This window comes from Chrysochloris asiatica, unplaced genomic scaffold (genome assembly GCF_000296735.1).
Source record: "Chrysochloris asiatica unplaced genomic scaffold, ChrAsi1.0 scaffold00038, whole genome shotgun sequence".
Lineage (NCBI taxonomy): Eukaryota > Metazoa > Chordata > Mammalia > Afrosoricida > Chrysochloridae > Chrysochloris > Chrysochloris asiatica.
The window spans coordinates 3517712-3540407 of NW_006408556.1; positions in this window are offsets into that span (position 1 = coordinate 3517712).

The following is a 22696-nucleotide window of genomic DNA, read 5'->3' on the forward strand; positions in this document are numbered from 1 at the left end:
GCGGGCAGTGTTTTGTTCTGCTGTGCATAAGGTCGCTATGAGTCGGTACCAACTTGATGGCACCTAACAACAACATACTTCATGTATTTTATGATATACATGGTAAACTCCACTATGCATACCATAAAGTAAACCTTAGAGTCCTGTTGTGACCTCAGGGTCATTTTGAACCACAAGGCTGGCAGTTCAAACCCACCAGCCATTCCTTGGAAACCATTTACAGAGTCACAGGGTCACTATGAGTCTGACCCGACTCAATGACAGTTAATAAAAATAACAACATTGTAAACCTCAATTAAATAAGGGGAAAAAGTAAAAGCAGAAATCATGAAATCAAAGGCATGAGACGATCATTAAAATGAAAACTTTTTTTATTTAAGATCTCTGGCATGCTCATTAAGAGAGATAAAAAATACAGTATGTAGGAATGATATAAAGAATATATAGCCACAAATTCAGATTTTAACAATTTACAGAAAAATTTTTTTTAATCTAATTCAGCTTTAATTTTATAAGTGGGGGCAGGGGAAAAGCTGTATAGGGAGAAATCCAGATTTCAACAAATATTTAAATTCTAAGTGTTTTGTTTTGTTTTTTCCCTGCCTCAAAGTCAGTCTAGACAGTGAGTTCCATATTTAGAAATTTCAGTAGAGGAAATCTTGTATTTTATTTCTCTACCTTCTTATTTCTTCTGCTTCTCCTTCCCTGATTCTACACCCCCTTCTACTCCCAACAGCAAAAAGAATGCTGAAAGTAAAAACACTGAAATTTGAGTTGGAGCCGTGAAATGGATCTCAGAGGTTACATATGGAAGGATATTGCTGAGTCCTGGTGTGGCACTGTGGGTTAATGTGCTGGACTGCAAAGTCATTTGGACTGCAAGGTTGGTGGTTCAAGCCCACTAGCCGCTCCTCGGCTATACAAGGTTGCTATGGGTTGGAACCTACTTAGCAACACTTAACAATAAAAACACCAAAATCATGTTAGACAGTAGCATGGTGGCTCCATAGGATAAGCACTGAACTGTAAACTGCAAAATCAGTGGTTAGAGCCCATCAAAAGCCTGTGGGAGAAAATGAGACTTTCTGCTTTCACAAAGATTTACAGCCTTGGAAACCTTATACAGGGTCACTATGAGTCAGAACTGACTAGATGACCCTTAACAATAACTGCATCTTGTTGAAGCCCCAAGGAATCCTGGTGGTGCTGTGGGGTAGGCCCATCTCTTAACAGCTTTCATAAAGTTTCCTTGCATATGGGTAAGGTCTTTCCTGGTTTACCTACCAGGAGACTCTAGCCAGGAAGCCCTTTTCTGATGGTGGTGGCTGTTGAGTCGATTCCAATTCTTAGCAACCCTATATAGGGTTTCCAAGGAGCAGCTGGTGGGTTTGAACTACTGCCCTTGTGATCTAGTGTTTATCCTGCAGTGCTAACTAGGATCTCATTATGTTATAGATGACTGCAATATAGAAGGAGTCAGGCAGTGCCAGGGAGAGGGAAGCCCATTTTTTGTCAGTGTAGCTTCTCCGTTAGTTACCTTTATCTTTTTGAATGCTGTTAGAAGTAAAATTTATGTGGTTAACTGAAGTTACTGCTACCCAGTTATAACATCCCACAGGGGAGTCTTTAAAATTGCCTGGGGAGAGATTTTGGTCCATCACAATGACTGGTTGGGGTGGGGTTGCACTGGCATGTGGTGCTTGGTGACCAGGAATGCTAAGCATCCTGTAGTATACAGGGCAATCCTTCACAGTGAAGAATTTTCCCACTCAGAAATGCCATTCATGCCTTTTGAAGTGACAAAAACTGACAGAAGTAGGTTCAAGAAGTAGAAAATCCAACCTTCTAAAATGGCACTAGGGTCAGATGAGTTTATTGCAGATTATCCAACAGATGATTTCTGTATAGGAATTCCTTGTTGTTAAGTGCAGTTGAGTCAGTTCTGACTCATTGCAACTCTGTATAGGGTTTCTAAGGAGCAACTGGTGGGTTTGAACCACCAACCTTGTAATTAGCAGTACAGTGCTGATGGATCCTATAGCACCACACACACCAGGACTCCATAGGAGCCCTTAGGTGGTATAGACTGGTAAGTGCTTGGCTTACCCAGAAGTACCTTGGAAGACAGGCCTGGTAATCTGCTTCCAGAAGGTTACAGCCATGAAAACCTTAAGAAGCACAGTTACACTCTGACACACATGGAATTGTCATGAGTCGGAAACACCAACAATTCCTATGTTAAACTGTTTCAGATGTTGTTGTTATTATGTGCTGTGGAGTCATAGCGAGCCTGCACAGAGTTCCCGAGGCTGTTAATCTTTACGGGAGCAGAACACCTCATCTTTCTCCCACGGAGCAGCTCATAGTTTCGAACTGCTGACATTGCGGTTTGCAGCCCGATTCATAACCACTACACTTCCAGAGCTCCTTGTTTCAAAATGTAGGGGAAAAAAATCATAATTGAGGACAGTGTTTCTCTTTTGTTACCACAATCATTTGTTTCTCTTTAGTGTTTAATTCTTTGTTCGCAGGACATTCTAGACATAGAATCCCACTCAGGGAAACAGTGAACAGCTTTCCAGATTTGATAGCAAATGGGAAAGTAACCAGGGAGCTCTAAAAGTCATGCTGTTTTTTGTAGTGCTAGTGCTTCTCTGCAGCATCCACTTATGTTTAGGTTCCAATGAACTAGTTACTTCTCCTAGGACTCAGATGGGTGATTTTATGAAGACAGTGATATATGTGGATTTTAGGGCCTTTTCTATAGTTAGTTGAGGCAGTAGGTAAACATGCAGTTATACATCTGGAAGTTTTTACTTGTAGTTGAGATCTCTGTACTTGGGACTGTGTACAGTGTATGTGGAAGTCCTGGTGTGGCTCCATCAGATAAGCACTCAACCTCAAGGTCAGCAGTTCAAACTCACCATCCACTCCTCAGAAACTATACAGAGTCGCTATGCATTGGAACCGACTCAACAGTACTTAACAACAACAAACAACAATTGTATGTAGACCTTAATCTTCTTGAAGAGCAGAAAATATTAATTTAGCTTCCCCCTCCACTTGAACAGCCAGAGTGCTGCCTATTCCCGAGTCTTTGGGGAAATTCTATAGTGGAAATCTTGACTTCTCCCTTTGCCAGTTTAGGATTGAGTTTTCTCAGGTGTGCTTCTGTATCTGCAAACTCTGAACTCAGGGCTACCTGCTGAGAGGAAGTCAATTATTCTGAGATGGGTGTGGTGAAGCAAGCAAGGTTTAATGCATACTAGTCCTGGTGTAGCATAGTGGTTACAAGTTGAGCTGCTAATCTAAAGGTCAGCAGTTCGAAGAAAGATGAGTCTTTCTGCTCCCGTAAGGTTTACAGCCTCCGAAACCCTGTACTAGGACTGTTGTTGCTGTTCAGTGCCATCAAGTTGTTTCTGACTCATGGAAACCCAGAAGCTGCTGGTGAGTTTGAACCGCCGACTTTGCAGTTAAACCGACCTTGCAGTCCAGCGCATTAACCCACAATACTACACCAGGACTGCTTCTACAGGGTCACTATGAGTCAGAACCTACTGGAGGACACTGAACAACAACAGTTTGCAGGAGGCCGAGGGACTGCATGTCCTCTAAAGCCTGCCTCCCTGAGGACATGGGAAAGAAGGGTTTATTTATAGGGATCTGGGGCGTGGGAGGGGTCTGAGGAGTTTCAGGAACTGCATTTCTGTAATAGCCCTCAGAGTAGTGGTTACCTACTGAGTTATATATAGGCAAATATAGGTAAGGGTTGGTACTAATGATCCCTTTACTTGCAAGATGGAGGAGATTTAGCCAGCTGTGGCTTCATTTTTATGTGGAGTCCTACTTATAAAATTTTGCTGGTTTTCTTTCTTTGGGTACTCTATTTTTCCAGGCTTATACCTTAATGGTATAGCCTAAATCCTCTTTTTACTCTCAATTTAGTGACATTTCAAGAATGAGAGAAATAGGCACTACCATCATTTTGTTTTGTCTTTTAAAAATACATATAGCACAACATTTGCCAGTTCAGCATTTTCAGGTGTCTAATTTACTGAGGAATCCAGGTGTGGTGCTGTAGGATAAGCACTAAGCCATAAGGTTGGCAGTTCAAACCACTAGGCACTCCTCGGAAACTCTATACAGGTTCCCTATAACTTGGAATTGACCTGACGGCCTTAGTAACAATAATTTACTGATGTCAATTACATTAATCATAATGTTCATCTATGACCATAAACAGAAATTCACTGCTTCCTAAACATTACTCTCCCATTCACTATCCCTTCACCCCGATAACTATACCCACCGATTGTTATGCAAATGAAGGAAGACCACATCAGATCACAAAATAGAGGATGAATGAACATGTCATTACATAACTGTCAAATGCCATCTTTATAATCTTCAGATCATATCATTATATAACTGCCAAACCACTGAGAAGGCCAAGCCAAGTTGACACATAATCATCACAGCCAACAACACACTTGTATTTTGTCGTTCATTACTGCCAAATGTACATTGTTAATGTAAAAATAGTTGGATAATATAATTTTCACTATTCACATTGCAAGAATAATTTTTCATAAGGGTCAGCATGAGGCTAGGTGGAGGTAGAAATGTCCCAATTGTCCAACTTCTGTACCATTCCATCATTTCTGACATTAACTACTCCTCTTCTCAGTACTCTCCCCTTCCATCTTTAGGTTCCATAATTAATTGCAACATCTCATAGAACTCATGAACCGTCAAGGAAATGTTCACACCATTGTGGAGGTTGGCAAGTCCCAAATCCATGATTAATCAGTAGTCTGGAGGATTCTCACTCGTGTGGCTGCAGGGACTGACACACCCAAATTGGCAGGTCAGGTGACAGACCGCTGGTTCACAAAGCTCATCACAACATTAGGGTGAGTCAGATCAGATGATAGGCAGCTTGCTGTCACAAGAATTGGAGGTCAGACGAAGATAAGCTAGATGCAAGATCCAAAGAAAGAATTCCATGGATGTAGACCACACCCCCAAAGACACTAAGGGTAATGGCTTGAATTACATCTTCTATTAAGGCATGGACTCAAGATACATCCCACCCTAACCTACCTCTTTAATATACAGGTCAAGTCTCTTCAAAAGGGGACTATAACCACAGACATAGAGGCTAGGATTTACAATACATCACAAAACAACTACATACAGCTAGTTGTTGTTTTTGGGTACAGTCGAGTCAGCACTGCACAGCAGAACAAAACACTGCCCGATCCTGGGCCAGCCTCACTACTGTTGCCACGCTTGAGTCCATCAATGCTGCCACTTGGCCAATCCATCTCGTTGGGGGTCTTCACCTTACCAAATATGGTATTCTTCTCCAGTGACTGGTCCCTCCTGACAATTTGCCAGAAGAAAGCCTTTTAGAATGCTGTAAATGCTGTAGATCTTAATCTTGTTGATGATGATTACACAGGTGGACACAAAGTTTAAAACACTGTTATACACTTGATATCCATACATTTACCTGTATGGTAAGTACCCTCAGCAAGATGGATTAACACAATAGCTGAAACAATGGACTCAAACATAGGAACGATTGTTAAGGATGGCGTAGGACTAGACAGTGTTTAGTTCTGTTATACATGGGATCTTATGAGTTGGAACCAACTCCTCGGAACTTAGCAACAATAATGACTAATAACATTGAGCATCTTTTCATGTGCTTGTTGGTCATTTGAATATCTTCTTTTATGAAATGTCTGTTCAAATCCTTTGTTCATTTATTTATTAGATTTTTTTTTTTTCTTACTATGTTGTAAAAACTGTATCAATTCACCAACATTCCCTGGAAGTCTAGGCTAGCTTTTCCAGGTAGATTCCAAGGCTTGAGTTTAAGTACCTTTCCTAAAGGCAAAATATGTAAATGTAAGTTAGGCTTTAAGTCTTAATCTTCAGTTGCTTCTCCTACTCTCACCTTTTTGCCTTACAAGAGCCCCTACCGAAAGCCCTGATGTCTAAACCTGTCTTTCTGTTACTAATTTGTTTCTGAATGAGAATAGTTCACTTTTCTTTCCATTATGGAAGAAGTCCAAGCCTTGTGAACTATGAATCTATGTTTCGTTTCACCAAATGTGTTGTCAGCCATTTATAGACAAAAAAATTATGTGGGCCACTGTAGAAAATACCAAGATTAGTAAAACATAAAGGGGATGCACTTCATGTAAAATAATCAAAACAGCAGAATATGTTAGCTTTTATATAATATAAAACTGGTATAAAAGTAATTTGGGAATTGAAAAGAGGGGTGTATTATGTCAGTGTAAGAGATCAGGGATGTCTTTATGAAGAAAGTAGCATTTTATATGATCCCTAAACTCGAGAATTATACTTGATAGAAGTAAGAGAAAGGAGAGGACATTCCAGACAGAAGGAGTGGCATAAACATCAGTAAGGCATGGGAAATGATAGAGAACTTGAAGATTGGTACGTAATCCAGTTTGGCTGGAGCAAAGGGAACTAGTTATAGAGTATTGGATCTCAAATGTCAGTCTTTGTTCGTAAGACAATGCTATATAGTTGAAGCTGTTTGAGTGGGGTGACAGAATAGAAGCCACATTTTAAGAATATATAATTGTGGAGTCTTAGATTACAATTGGCAGAGACTAGAGTCAGAGAGATCCTGAAGTCAAGAGACTTCAAGGAGTCGCTGGAAGGTAATTGGAGCCCAAAATAGGAGGACACCATGGAATTATAGGAAGGAGACTATAAATGGTGAGGTAATGTCAAAGTAGAATTAACAGGGCCTTACAACCAAACATGGGAGAGTGAGAGGAGAAGGTATTGAGGATGATTCTGAGGTTTTGAGGTTGGTTGATTAGGAAAATAATTGTGTATTTAACAGAAATAGGGAATTGAGAGAGGGTCATATTTGAGGGAACATGTAAGTTTAATTTTGAAAATGTCGAGTTTGCCGTATTTCAGGTATTTGGTGAACATCCAGGTCAAAGGCACTCAGTGTTGCTAAGTGCTGTAGAGTCAGTTTCGACTCATAGTGACCCTGTATAGGTTTTCCAAGGCTTTAAATCTTCATACTCAATAGACGTTTAGAAATGTAGGTCTGATGTTTAAGAGAGATGTTGAGATTACAAACGTAACTCATGAATCATCTAAGTGGAGGGAATGGTTAGCATACAGAGAATTCATTGCTGAGGAAATTCTAGAGAGATGAGAACACAATTTATATTGAAGGGTACAAGGGAAAGAGAGAGAAGGTACCTGTGATAGTGCAGTACCTTAGAACCCAAGGCTAATGTGATGACAAAAGCAAAGTAACTGTGGTTTAAACAGGATAGACTCGATGGCACTTAACAACAACAAAGTAGAAGTCCAGAAGTAAGAAATTCTGGGCTAATATGACAGCTTCATGACTGTCAAGGACCCAGACTGTTCCTTGGTTCAAGCTCTCAGAACAGTAAGGAAGAAATGGGAGAAAAAGGGCATTTTAAAGACAGTTCCCAGAAATTATACTTACCACTTTCACTTATAGCCCTATTTTGGGCTCTAGTTACCTTCCAGAGCCCCATGTCCAGAACTTGGTCGTGTGGATACATCTAGATACAAAGAAGACAGTCTTTATTCTAGTTGGCTGTGACCCTGTCTCAAAATCCCATAGTTAAAGAAGAAGAGAAAAGTGGTTTTGAGGGGCAACCATCTTTCACACCAAGGTAAAAGAGTTTCAAAGAAGAAAAGTGCAAACTGTCAAATGCTATAAGATGATCTAGAATGATGAAGACTAGAAAAAGGATCAGGCAATTAGTAGACCGTTGCTGAATTTTAGGCAGGGAGGTACTTCTCTGAGGCAGGTGGGAAGAGATGGGATGACCCCTCAAAGTTTGGTAGTTAAAAGAAGTTTGCTTGACCTCAGTCCTCTCAGAAAAGTTGGTGTGATTATTATCCTCCATGAGTACAGGCACTCTGAGTTAAGATGACAGTGGAAAAAGAGCCAAGGAAATGAGGAATAATTGATCTTTTGGGGTTATCATAATTCCCAATAAATAAATAAATAAATAAAAGAATGGTTGAGCCTTATAGTCAGGCTTGAGTTTGAATTCTTGCTCTCCCACTTAAGGTTGTTGATGTTGAGGAAGTCATTAAACATCTTTAAGCCTCAGTTTCTACATGTAGTAGAAATTCTAGTTCTTAACCTCATTGCTGTTGGGAATATTGCAGACAAAATGCTTGGCACAGTGCCTGACACAGAATAACAACAGATAAAACCAAACCTGCAACGGAGTCAATTCCGACCCTATAGGAGAGGGAAGAACTGCCCCATAGGGTTTTCAAGGCTGTAGATCTTTATAGAAGTAGACTGCCACATCTTTCTCCATGGAGCAGCTGGTGGGCTCAAACTGCCAACCTTTCAGTAGCAACTGAATGCTTTAACCACCGTGCCACCAGGAATCCTTACATAATAACTGGTGGTATTGGTGGTTGTGTATTGTCAAGTCGGTTTTACTTCCAAGGCTGTAAACCTTTATGGAAGTGGAAGCTCTTATCTTTCTCACGTGGGGAGAGACTGATAGATTTGAACTACTGACCCTGCTGTCAGCAGCCCAGTTTATAATTCATTACACTACCTGGGCTCCTTGCTATTGTTAGGTGCTATCCAGTCAGTTCTGACTCATAGCAACCCTATGCACAAAAGAATGAGACACTGCCCAGTCCTGCTGCAGCATCTTCACAATCATTGCTTCGCATGAGCTCATTGCTGCTGTCACTGTGCCAGTCCATATCCTTGAGGGGGGTGGGGGGGGTGGGGAGCTTCCTCTTTTTCACTAACCCTCCACTTTACCAAGCATGATGTCCTTCCTCAGGTACTGATTCCTGCTGATACTGTATCCAAGTGTGGTGAGATGAACTGCCTTCTAAGGAGCATTCTGGCTGTACTTCTAACAACACAGATTTTTTGTTCCTGTGGGAGCTTTGTTCTTTGCCAGTGACTTCAGTGCACCTTGGACTTTTCCTTTCAGTATCATTTGCTACATTTTGAAATGGTTGAACCTTAACCTTTTCTTTTTCATAGAGTGATTGTGTGTTTCTTCTACTTTCTTTTGATACTTTGTACAGCATTCAGTATTTTGTCACTTTGCTCTTGTTATGTCATCAAGTTGGTTCTGACTAATAAATAGCAATCCTGTATAGGGTTTCCAAAGAGCAGCTGGTGAGCTTGAATTGCCAACCATGCAGTTCAAACTAACCTTACAGTCCAGTGCATTAACCCACAGAGCCACACCAGGACTCCAATATTGCAAGTTGAGGCTTGAATTTTCTCTTCAGTTTTTTCAGCTTTAGAAATGGTAAGCGTGCTCTTCCCTTTGGTTTTCTAACTCCAGGTCTTCACACATTTCATTATAATACTTGGTTTTGTCTCCTAATAAATGGTAGTTGTTGGAAGGCAGCTGAGAGGTGAAGGCGGTAGAGGACTCAATCAGTTTTTTCTTTAGTATTCAGCATTCATGCTTGACATGCCAGTAGCTGGAGAAGAGAAAGCTAATAATTTTGAATACTCAGTGTTGGAACTGGCAGAAGATCAACGTGAATAGGATGGTAAATGTTCTTTCTATTGTTCTTATGTAACGTCAAGTAGATTCCGACTCATAGCGACCCTGTGTAAGGATTCTGAGGAGCAGCTGGTAGATTTGAACTGCCGACCTTATGGTTCAAATTGACTTTGCAGTCCAGTGATTATCTTACAGCGCCACACCAGACACAGTTAAATAATCATAGCTTGGAAACTGATCCAGGCAGAACTGGCATTTTGAAGTACAAGGAAATTTGAGGGGCCAGAGGTGCAAGCACAAGCAGTGAATACCATTTTCAAGAAGAGTTTAAGGATTTGGGGTAGGTATAATAAAAGGAGATGCTCCAAGGACCAAGTCAGTGTAGAATAGGAATGAGTCCCAAACCTGGACTGTCCTCATGGGAGATGAGGCAAGTGTAGTTCATTGCCTATAGTATTCTTTCTCTACAGCACTGTTACATGTGACCCTGAACCAAACTCACAGCTTCACCCTGTTCTGTATCTCTTCTGGCATTCAGGATGTATTTTGTGTGGTTTAGAGGAGGCACTTAGAAGAAACCGTATGAAACTTTAAGAGTCATATGGGGATCTTGTTAAAATGTAGATTCTTGTTCACTGTATCTGGGTTGGAAATGTACATTTTCAGCAGACTTCAACCAGTTTAAAGTCTTGAAAGAAACCAGTCTCCTTTGCTGAGTCAGGAAAAAGAAAACTAGCTGTGTGCCATGTTAGCATGAAGAGCAGTTCAGAAATGATTGTAAATGGAAAATGATGATAATGATAGCATCAACTGTTTACTAAATGCTTCCTATAGACCAGTTATCTTGCTGAGTTCATTTACTTTGATTATATCATTGAATGTCTCAAGACAAATTTTCAGGGCAGAGGCTATTTTTATCCCTCTAAATAGATGAGGAAGAAGAGGTGTTAAGTGTTAGAGCTGGGATTTAAACTCTGTTTGAACCCAAAGCCTGTGCTTTAGCCATGAGGCTAAACCCTTACATCAGAAGCCCTTCTACTATTTGCATTCTTAACATCATAGAACTGGAAGGGACACGGAGAGGTCATCTAATCATAGCGTCAAACCTTATTAAAATCTCAAAGCCCTAGAGAATGCACTCAGCCCCTCGTTTGTTTTAAATAATATTTTATTGTGTTTTCAGTAAAGGTTTACACAGCAGTTTAGTTTTCTATTCAACAATTTCTATATCTTATTCAACAATTTCTACACAAGTGATTCATTGACATTAGTTACAGTCTTCACAATGCATGAAATTCTCATCATTTTCATTCTGGTGGTTCCATTTCTATTAGTTTCCTTTCCTGCTTACATTTTCATCTTTGTTTTAAAGTAATTGTTGACTGTTTGGTCTTTTTATAGTTGAGTTTTTAAAGGAACACAGTACATATGGTTGGTATTCATTCTTTTTAGAGCCAGTTGATCATTTGGCTACTAGGTGACCTCAAGGAGTCTAGGTGTGGCACTGGAGAATAAGCAAGGTCGGCAGTTCAAACCCACCAGCCACTCCTCAGAAACCCTATACGGGCTCGCTATGAGTCAGAACCGACTTGATGGCACTCAACAACAAGATGACCTGAAGGGTTGGTTTCAGTTCATGGTTTCGAGAGTATCTCAGGGCAGTTGTCTAGGGGACTCTTTCCATCTCAGCTAGTCCACTAAGTCTACTTTTCTTGTTTGTTTTTGCAGGAATTTGAGATTCTCTTCTACATTTTTCTCTGCTTCTATTAATTCCCGTGTATTGTAGCCCTGAAACATTATTAATGATAGCTGGGCATCATCCAGTTCTTCTGGTCTGAGGTTAGATGAGGCCAGGGCTTATGCAGAAACTATTTTTTGAAAGAAGCCCAGAGAAGAAGAGTCACATGACAGACTAGTCCATAACAGGACTGGGCTTCAACTTGAACCTCCTTAGTGCCAGTCTAGCTCTTGTTGGACTAGTAAGGACTCTTGATCTGTTTGCCTTAACCAGATCTTAAACAAACAAAACCAAATGCAGTACCACTGAGCCAATTCCCACTTATAGTGACCCTATAGAACAGTGCTATTGTTGTTGTTGTTAAGTGCTGTTGAGTCAGTTCCTACCCATCGCGACCCTGTATGGGATTTCCAAGGAGCAGTTGGTGAGCTTGAACCACAGACCTTGTGGTTCAAACCAACGTTGCAGTTCAGTACATTAACCCACAGCACCACACCAGGACTCCATAGGACAGCATAGTCTCTAGCAAATATCTGAATAATGGAATCAGTCAGTACCTTCCTACTGGGGAAAGCAGGATAGCACTCTAAAGCAGCCAACTATTTAGGGACTCTGGACACAACATGATTTCTGATGCTCAAATAGTGTCTAGGCAATTTGGGACTTCCAGTCTTAATGGAATAAAGAAATCAGAACAATCTGGAAAATTGAAATACCCCAGCCTCCTCTTCTGGGTCCAAGGACTGTGTTGACTTAGCAACTCCCACATGAACTGAATTTCTCAGTCCCATTTTAAATGGGCAGAGGTGACTGAAAATGTGTAAATGTTAAAATGTTATTATTCAAAAGTCCTTGAGATCCCCATGGATCATCATGGCAATTAAAATGCAGCACAGAAGACCCCTTGCTCCAGCATTTCACAGAATAAAAGGAAAATGAACATACAAAATGAATAAAGATTGAAAGTTGAGGGGGCTGGGAATTAGTACACCACGGTGTCCTCGTTAGTAGAGCAGCTGGCCTTGATGTGTTGGGAGAACAAAGAAGGCACTCCCCATGTCCCACTAGCTCCTTGGTTCTTTCCTAGAAGTGTTGATTGTGAGGAGTATTAGAAGCTGTGTATTTCCATAGGTTGAAATGCACTGCTTCTCATTAGAAGGTAAGATGTTCCCTGGGCACAAAGTTTCATGTGTCTGCCTTTTCTAATGTATTTCCACTTCTCTTGCTTTTCCTTCAGCACTCAACTCAAAAGCTACCTTTTAAAAGAGCCTCTGGTTCCAAGTTAATCATATGTTCCATTCTGTTCACCATGGGTTTTCATCAATAATCTGTTGATTTTTACCTTGTAAGCGTCCTGGTGTGACACTGTGGGTTGATGTGCCAGACTACAAGGTCAGTTTGAACTGCAAGGTCAATGGTTCAAGCTCACCAGCCATTCTTTGGAAACCCTATACAGTGTTGCTATGAGTTGGAACCGACTCTACTGCTCATGACAACAGCAACATTCTAGTTTGTTGGGTTTTTTTCCTGTACATAACTGTCTCTTCCAATAACTGGTAACTCCATTGAAGTAGTCCATGCATTGTCATCATCTTTATATTTCCTGAATGTCCCATGAGAATAGATACCTTGTACACACTTATTGATGGAATGTTGTTGTTATGTGCCGTGAAACCGGTTCTGACTCATAGCAACCCTGTACAGGGTTTCCCAGGCTGTAAATCTCTATGGGAGCAGAAAGCTCCCTCTTTCTCCCACGGAACAGCTGGTAGTTTCGAACTGCTGACCATGAGATTAGCAGCCTGATTCATAACCTCTATGCTTTCTGGAGCCTGTCTTAGAGTTTCTCACCTTAGCGCTTTCTTCTCTTCCATCCTCCTACTGTGTAGAGTTGTAAGGATGATGGCGATAATGGGTATTTGTAAAAAAGAAAATAGGTATTTTCATGTACATTGTTTTTGATGGTCCTCGTGACAGAGCTGTGAGAGGGAAGAAATAGGGAACAGTTTGTTTCATCTGTGAGCAAACTATACTGTTATGGACCCTCTGTGGAGGATAACAATAATGTCTATTGAAAATTGAGCATATGCCAACATGGAGGTAAATGCTTATCACTTAATTATTAATTCTCACAATTCTAGAAATATGTACTGTTAAATTCCACCAAGTTACAAATGAGAATACTGAGGCACAGAGAAGTTAAATAGTTTGCTCCAAGTATATTTGCTTAACTAGTTCATTGCATTTAACACCTAGTCCCTAAGATACTATTCTGATTATACTATACTGTTGAAGAAGGTGGACACCATTGATTAGGTTTTTCATCACTCACTGATTTGCCAGGAAACTTGAATATAATGTTTTTATGGGAAAGAAAACATCAGCTTATTAAGACCCTGAGGTACTGAGACCAGAAGAACTGGATGGTACCTAGTTACTGTTATCAAACATTTCAATTGGGAACACAATACATGGATTTTGATAGAAAGGGGCAAAATGTAGAACATAAGTTCAAATTCCTAAAGACTCCAGACTTGCTGAATCCATTGAGGTCAGAGGAACTCCCCAGATGCCCTGGGATACTCTTCAAACCTTGAACTGAAACTATCTTTAAACTAAAAAGCAGTTTAGAATGCCACTCTTACGTATTGTGCTCTTTTGAAAACATATCAGTATGAGTTGTTGTTGTTGTGTGCCGTGGAGTCAGTTTGGACTCATAGCAACCCTGTACAGGATTTCCAAGGCTGTAAATCTTTATGGGAACGGAAAGCCTCATCTTTCTCCCACGGAACAGCTGGTAGTTTCGAACTGTTGACCTTAAGGTTCGCAGCCTGATTCATAACCACTACGCTACCAGAGATCCTTACTGGTATGAGTACAAAGGTACAAAAGTAACTCATAAAGTATATATGAAAAGTTTGGTGAACAGTGACTCTAAATTAATGGGGTGAAACAACTAGAGCAGAAGTAACAAGAATGTTGACACAATATGAAGATTGTAGCCAGCGTCACTGAACAAAATGTGGGTAAAAATTATTAAATGCAAGAATGTTTTATGTGCATATTTTCATTTTAAAAAAAGGTTCTTATATCCTGAGAAGCTTCTCAGATTCCAAGATGTCTTTCCTAAGGAATTACGCCCCTTTCTTATACTCCATACAGTCTACAATATTGGTAGATTATGGTTTCTGTAATGGGATTGCTGCCTTCAGAAATTGTTCATCTTCACATGTTCACATCTGTCTCGTTCGTTGTTGATGTCTGGCATGAATGAGTTGCTGTCTCACAGGACCACCATTGTCTGCTAACACAGCAGGAGTCAGAACATTGGCTGTGGCCTGGGTTCTGGGCTCCACCCAGGCAGTGTGAGCCAGCCTGCTTTCTTCTGGACTGTGGTATTTTTTTATTATTGGGTTAGCACTCCCTAAATTTTTTTTTTTAAATAAGATGCTAGAAGCTAACAATGCAAAAGAGAAGGAGCTTATGGTGCTATTACTAACGTTTGTCTTCTTGCATTCAAATGCAATCAGAGGGACTTTGGCCTTGAAAATATACTTACAAAAAAAAAAAGCAAACAAAAAATTCATTGCCATGGAGGATTTCCGAGACTGTAAATCTGTGGGAGTAGACAGCTTCATCTTTCTCCCACTGAGAAGCTGGTAGGTTTGAACCACCCTCTTTGTAGTTAGCTTATCTCACAGCACCACCAGGACTCCTTAAGAATATTCTCTTGATGGTGGTGGTGTGTTATTGAGTGGGTTCTGACCCTGTATAGGGTTGCTGAGGCTGTAAATTTTTATGAGAGCAATAACCCTCTACACCACTGAAAACATTTTCTTAGAGGTGGAAAATTTTGCAGCCTGGTTAACTCTATCATCCTATCCAAGGATGTTATTTTTCTTGACCCACTCTAAGATGGTCATGTGTCATCCTTGTGTTCCCACCATGCAATATCACATACAGCTTTGTGCCAGCTGCCATATGTGATATTCATAGTCATGAAGTCTCAGCTTCCCAAGGCCTGAGTTAAACTGTATGGAACTCCTATGATTTCAACATTCTTCCCTAGAGAAATGGTTCAAGTTGTTCAGTGCTTGGACCTGACCTCTGGGGTGTGAGGTTTATGAGTTGGGGATGTGAAAGTCCTGATGTGGTCAAGTGTTGAGGAGAAAGAGGCCACAGTTCATACTTCTGGACTCCTGAGGATAAGTAATCAAAGCTATAAAGTGAAGCTAATTGGCTGGCCCCTCTGCAGTCTCTGTAGACTTGGCAGACCCTTCAGGCTATGAAAACTGAGCAACCCTTCTTCAGAGGGTGGGGAGATGGACTCATTGTGAGAGCTAGTTGTTTACATCCTCCCTTAAAGACTATATCTGGGAAGAACCAATATTGTGGGACACTAGCATCATGCATGGGCAATAGACACTGCTTTAGCACATCATCTCTGTGAAGTGTTGCTCGTTTGGCTCCCTTCCTCACTTGACTATCCATTTCAGTTGTGGTACTGAGCTTCAGGAAGGGGCCCTGGGGCTACACGTATGCAGATGAGGAAGAGATAAAGCTATCCAGGCAGCAATAGGAAAGGAACCCAGGCAGAGCTCTGCAGTGCCTTCTGAGGGGTGTGGTGGAGACTTGGAGTCTCCTCACTATCTCTCTCAGCCCACTTGTAGAAACTGAGGCCCAGAAAGATGAAACCACTGCCAAGGTCACACAGCTAGAGAACAGCACAGTCAAGACCAGAACCTGGTCTTCACATCTCTAGGTTCAAGTCTTTCCTACTACCCTTGGGTAAACCACTAAAACCCTATGGGCCTCAGGTTTCTCATCTGTAAAAATAATAGAGCTCAACCCTTTCAGTTCTAAGACTCACTCTCTCATCTCTGAATAATTCTTGCAAGCATTGGACTAGGAAGATATTTGGTGTTTGTACTACAGATTCAAACTAAAGGCTGGATATTAGCTTTGAAACGTTAAGTTGGTGCTTGACATAGTATCTCTATCTTGATGCTGTGGGTTAAAATCTTTAATGGGATGGAGTTCATTTGGAGAAAACCTGTGGGTGTCCCTGTAGTGCTGATTTTGGACTCTGATTTGGTCAATTCTTTATGCTACTTCAGGGCAGAGGTATTTGATCTCTCGGGTGAGTGTACAGTAGTAGTTGGCCTCATGAGCCAGTAGTGTCAGATTTCTAGGATGGTAGGGAGGTCTTAAAAGAACTGCAACTTTTTCGGTTAGTTCTGTTACTTTTTTTCCTCAGAAATGTCTTCTGGCTCGCCCTCTTGGTCATTTGTTTGAAATATTCTCTCTTCCTCGTGTGAACTAAAATTGTATGTTGTCTCTGGGGCATGGTGAGTTTGTTGTATTTGTATAAGCTAACAGTGCTGTTATTGGACTTGGGGCGGGGAGGGGAAAGGGGGAATTTCTGGTCGGTTCCTGCAGTTCACGGAGCTTGTGAGGTTATTTGGGAAGGGATGTGATAGCAGAGTTCCTGGCCCTAGGTGGAGTTCCTATTGACTTTGATGTTATCTATATTCAGAGCACTCAATCCGGAAGTATTTCATGGGGGTCCTTGATGGAGCTGGTTTCAGTGTCTTGTTAGGACCACAGGGAAGCTGGGAGCAGGGTGACTGGTTCAGTGCTCATCTAGAGGTTTTGAGGATTTTGTAGGTCTGGAACAGAGCCCACCTGAATCCAGGCACCAAAGTGGTGCAGCTAGCCCCCAATCACATGGCTCCAAACTCCTGGAGAGGAGGGTCTGCTATGGGGAATGAAGGTGGGAGCTGGCCTCACTTCTGGTCACCAGGGAGCATCAGGAAAAAGAAGAAATAACACCTTTTCTTTTGCCCATGCAAATCTGCTCTGCCAGGTCTCCCTCCGCTGACAAAGCTGCTCTAGATGCTTAGGGTTGTCAGTGAATTTATGTTAATAAGTGGGGAACAGTGCAGAAAAGGAGAGTGAAAAATGGTTGTACAACTGGAATATCATTGTCACTAAACTGTATATGTGGAAACTGTTGAATTGATGTATGTTTTCATGTGATTTTTCTCAATAACCATAACAAAGCAATAAAATTTAAAAGGGAATAAAAAGTCCTTCTAGTTTAAAAAAAAAAAAAAAAAAGAACTGCAACTGTCTTCAGTGGATCAACTAAGGTAAAACTTAAACAAATATGAGCAGCTGGGAGGCTTTGGACGGAGTGAGATGTGCACATTCTCCAATTTAAAAAAAAAATGGAAAAGAAAGAAAAGTCTGTGCTCTCAGAGGAAGGAAGGATGAGGCGTGGAACTCTGCGGAAGGAAGCAGTGGTTTCTCTGCTGGTTTGTTTTGCACTTTCAGTAGAGGAATTCCAGAAGTCGCAGGTTGTGGATCATGACCTCCATTTTTGTTTTTCCCTGTTGCTGCTTGCCAAAGGAAGGGAGGGCGGGTGGCTCTAAATAACACTTTGGCCTTTATGGAAATGTATCAGATGTTCCAGGAGTGAGTCTCGCTTGCTCCTGCTTGCTGGCTGCCGCTCTGGCTCTCACTCTTGCTCTCTTGCACTTGTACTGCTTGTTCACTCGCTCTCGCCTCACTGTGTCCTTTCTGGAGGGTATAGTTAGCACTTCTCCTCGCCTTATATAGCAAGGTCTGGTCGTTACTGGTAACAGAAATCTACCCACAGGGCAGGCTGCCAGATAGCATTAATCAGGCCAGTGTTTGGAATTTCATAAATGCTCCGACTTTGGGTCCACATTGGACATTAAGAACAATACAAAACTGTTTTCTTCTTTCCTCTCTTTCCTCGTGCTTCTCTCTCATCTCCCTAGCCTGTCCAGCTTTTTCTGTCTTTTCTCTAGGTTGGACTTCCTCTGCCCTGCCGTACACTCACTGCACTGGAACTTGGTTGATTTCTGCCACGTTTAATTTTTTATTTCTCTGTCTCTCCGTCCACTCCAAGACCACAGGCGGAGTAGCAGCAGCCGGAGCCAGGACTCAGCAGAGGGACAGGACGGGCAGGTCCCAGAGCAGTTCTCAGGTCTCCTCCACGGCTCCTCCCCGGTCTGCGAGGTTGGCCAGGACCCTTTCCAACTGCTCTCTGCCACTGACCCAGGCAATCCAGAAGAGTTGTTGTCACCGGTTGCTTGCCACGAGACCAGCATGCAGCTGGAGGAGGGGGGCATTCACGCTCCCGGAGCCTCCCAGCCCAGTGCCCTGGACCAGAGTAAAAAAGTGGGCTACCCCACAGGCCTGCCCACCTCCAGCAGCCAATTGCACCCTGAAACTTTGACTCCTACAGCATCTCCACACCCTGGTGGTGCTGAGGAAGAAGGAGACCGGAGTGGGGCCAGGAGCCGAGCCCCTCCCACCAACAGACCCAAAGCTGAACTCAAACTCAGTCGTAGCTTGTCCAAGTCAGACTCTGATCTCCTGACGTGCTCACCCACGGAGGACGCCACAATGGGGAGCCGGAGCGAGTCCTTGTCTAACTGCAGCATTGGGAAGAAGAGACTGGAAAAGTCACCTTCCTTTGCTTCAGAGTGGGATGAGGTAAGGCCGATATGACGTCACAGAGAGCTGGGTTGTCTGCAGCCCCCCCCCCAATGCTCCCCTACATGCCAACTCCTGGAACCAGGATCGGTGACCAGGATTGCCCTGGTTCCTTTGCGCCATGGTTAACATGTTTTTGACAACTATGAGGGAGGCAAGCAAAAATAGTCAGGGTAGCGGGTTTTACTGCCTGGGTCACAGAGGACAGATCCTTTAATGGTTAAACTTAAGGGTGGAGCCCCTAGCTGAGCATGGCTGAGGGAGGGGCAAGTTCCTAGAAATGACATGCTGTTTGAAAATACTTGGATCCCTTCAGAAGAGTACTTCCTATGAGTCTTTCAGGATGAAGAGGGAAGATCTCGGTTAACTATAGGGGAAGGAGATTTTGGGAAAGGGGGCACTGAAAAGGGCTTTTCTGTTTTTCTTGTTTTTGATCTTCCATGATTATTCTGTGTTCCTCTGTTGACCAAATGCCTCTCCCAGCAGAAGTGTCTTGCCCATCCCACATTCCTGGGCTAGTGAGGCAGTGGGCTAGGTGGCTCAGGAAACAAGGAGAGAAAGTTGTTTGAAGAGTGAGATCGAGATCTAAGCCCTTCCATTGCTATTGTTACAGGATAGTTGGAAATATGTTTACTCAAATATCTCTACAGTGACCAGTGAGACATCTTATTAGGCAGAAGAATGTGTTTCTCAAAAATTGGTAAACACTCAGGGAATGTTAAAGTGCTACCCTGCAAGAGCCTTGCTAAGAGGAAGCAGTCTTTGAAGTGGACTGAGTCTATCTCCCAGGAACACTTTAAAGAGATGAATTTAGATCTCCAAGAGGAGGGGAAGAGTACAGCTGACATGGCCATTTGAACAGTCTGTAGACTAAATAGCCCTACCCAACTCTATTCAGGTTGCAGCTGCAAAGTTATATAAACCAAAGTCAATCCCATCCTCAGATGGGAACTGGGTGGGGGCAATTCCTCCAGCTCAGTTGTCTCCAGATAAGATGAAGTTGAGGGCTGTTAGAGTCAGAGGAATCTTTTGCAAAAGGAAATTTTTGCTATTTAACAAGGTTTGGAGAGCCTAGACAAGATGCCAGGTTCATAAAGAAAAATCCGTATGAGTGTAATAGCTCCTGACCCGGGTAGGAACAGTGCACTCTTTTTCAAAACACAAGTTTTACTGATTTACAGTCAAGTATAGAAGGAGCTCTGGTAGCATAGTGGTTACAAATCGATCTGTGAACCGGAAGGTCAGCAGTTTGAAACTACCAGCTGTTCCACGGGAGAAAGATGAGGCGTTCTGCTCCCGTAAAGATTTACAGCCTCGGAAACCCTGTACAGGGTCGCTATGAGTCAGAGCTGACTCCACGGCACACAGCCACCACCATAGAACCCTATACAGGGTCACTATGGGTCTGAACCGACTCGACGGCACTCAACAACAACAACATAAAATAAGGCAAGGAGTTCTGGTAGTGTAATGGTTACGGATAGGGCTGCTAACCTCAGGGTCAGCAGTTCAAAACTACCAACTGTTCCACAAGAGGAAGATGAGGCTTTCTGATCCTCTAAAGATTTATAGCCTTGGAAACCTTGTACAGGGTCTCTGTGAGTCAGAACCAACTCCGTGTCATATAACAACAACATAGGATAAGGCAGACTTCTAGTGTGGCACTGTAGGATCAGCACTGGACTGCGAACCACAAGGTTAATAGTTATAACATACCAGCTGCTGATTGGAAACCCCGTACAGAGTTGCTATGAGTCAAAACTGACTCTATGGCACTTAATAACAACTGCAGCACAGGATAAGGCGGAGTCCTGGTGTGGTGCTGTAGGATAAGCACTGGATTGCAAGGTTGGTTTGAATCACAAAGCTGATGGTTCAAACTCACCAGACACGCCTTGGAAACCCTATACAGGGCTGCTATGAGTTGGGAACAACTCGATGGTTCTTAAAACAATATAAGATAAGACCGTTTTAAGAATATGAGGCCATTTAAGAGGAAGACAAAAATAAGAGCAATATGCTGTGAAGTAGCAGAGAAACAGGAGGGTAGAAAAAGGCTCCAGAGAAGTGGACTTTGGTGTGAAATAAAAGAACCAAGTGGTTTTTTTTTTGCTTACACCCAGATATAAGCTGTTGTTAAGTGCCATCAAGTCGATTCTGACCCGTAGTGACCCTGTATAGCGTTTCCAAGGAGCGGTTGGTGCCTCTTTAAGTGCTGGCTGCCCTGCATTCTTTCCTTTGGAACCACTCTCCTATCTCTCAGAGGAAGTTTTGAAACCAATCTTACCAATTACCTCTTTATGAAGAGCTTTTCTTGAGCACTCCTTCACACTCCTGGAGAATTTAGTAGCGCTTTCCAAGTTATTCTTGCCCTGTTAACAGTCTTATAAGCTGGTTTATAAGCTGGCTTATAAGCTGGCTTATAAGCTTCCCATTTTCTCCTGAAGAATCAATGTAAAATCACCAAGGCAATTGAAGTTGACTGTTTGGGCCAATCAACCAGTTGTCTCTTGACATCCTAATGAGAGGAGCTTCATGTGTTGATACTTCTCTCTTCATTTATAAACTATCTCATTACTTGGTATTTCACTTTTATGATAGTAAAAAAAAACCTTACTATCTGACTATTTTGCAAACAAACTACATGCCTGGCAGTAGCAAACACTGAGTGAGGTACATCATGAGAGTAACCCTGGTAGTTAACAGTAAAGGCTGTGTGCCAACTTGCTTGAGCCATGATTCTCTCAGTGTTTGGCAGTTATGTGATGATGTAATTTGACTGTCATGTAATTATGTAGTCATGCTTCATTTTGTGATCTGATGTGGTCACCTTCTGTTTTCATGTAAAGCTGATTTTCACATAACCTGTTCTTTGAAACTTAACTAGGTTGAAAAGTAAGGAGAGAGTATATTTCCTTTGCACATAGAGACTGAAGGTGACTATAGTAGAACAAGGGCTGTTTGAAGTCTAGGTATCTGGGCTGGTTCTGTAGTGTGGCTAGGACTAGCATTTGAAAAAAACATAAAGGCAACTGAGGTCTTATTAGAAAAAGTTCAGCAGAGTAAATTTTGCTTACATAATAAACATTGCTTTTACGTCATATTGGTTTTTGTGGATATCTCTATCTAAAGAGAAACTTCAGAAGGATTTCTCCCCAGTGATTGGTCCTAAGCCCAGGGCTTTGACAATCTTTTCAGGAACAGGGCATTAATTAATGCTGCTCTCCACCCTGCCCTTGATGGCTGCTTTGCCATGTCCTGTGCTTGATGACTTTCTCTTGTTATTATCAGATCCCTAGGAGGTAGGGAAAGCTGCTGTGAAGGAGCTTGGACCCATCTCCTCTCCATACTGTGAAGACTAGGGAGGGCTTATGCAGCTGTGCTCCCTGCACAAATGGTGTTGCACCTGAGTCTGCCAGGTCACTCCCCAAAGGCAGTGCAGAGTAGTGGAACAGGGCTCCAGCTCAGGACTCAGCAGATTGGGTTTGAGTCCTGATTCCACCATGTAGTCTACCTTGGTGTATGGATGACCTCACTAAGCCTCAGGGTTTTGGTGTGTTTTTTTTAATGTTTTATTGTGGATTATATGATAGTTTACATGGGAGAACTTTAGTTTTACATTCATTCCATCGTATATCATCTCATTGCCATGGTTCCAATCCCCTCCATGCATCATCAACCACCCAAAGGGTATATCCCAGAGACACGCCCCCTATTCTTCCCCTTCCTCCCCCCAGTTTTCGGCCCACAGTCCCTTTCCCTCTCTGGCTCCAAAGTCCCCAGTTGCTTCATCACTCCACGTCATCATCTCTGTCTCTATCTCAGGCATCTCTATCTCTATTTCAGGCATCTCTGTTTCTCTGGGTAGGGTCCCGCTCTC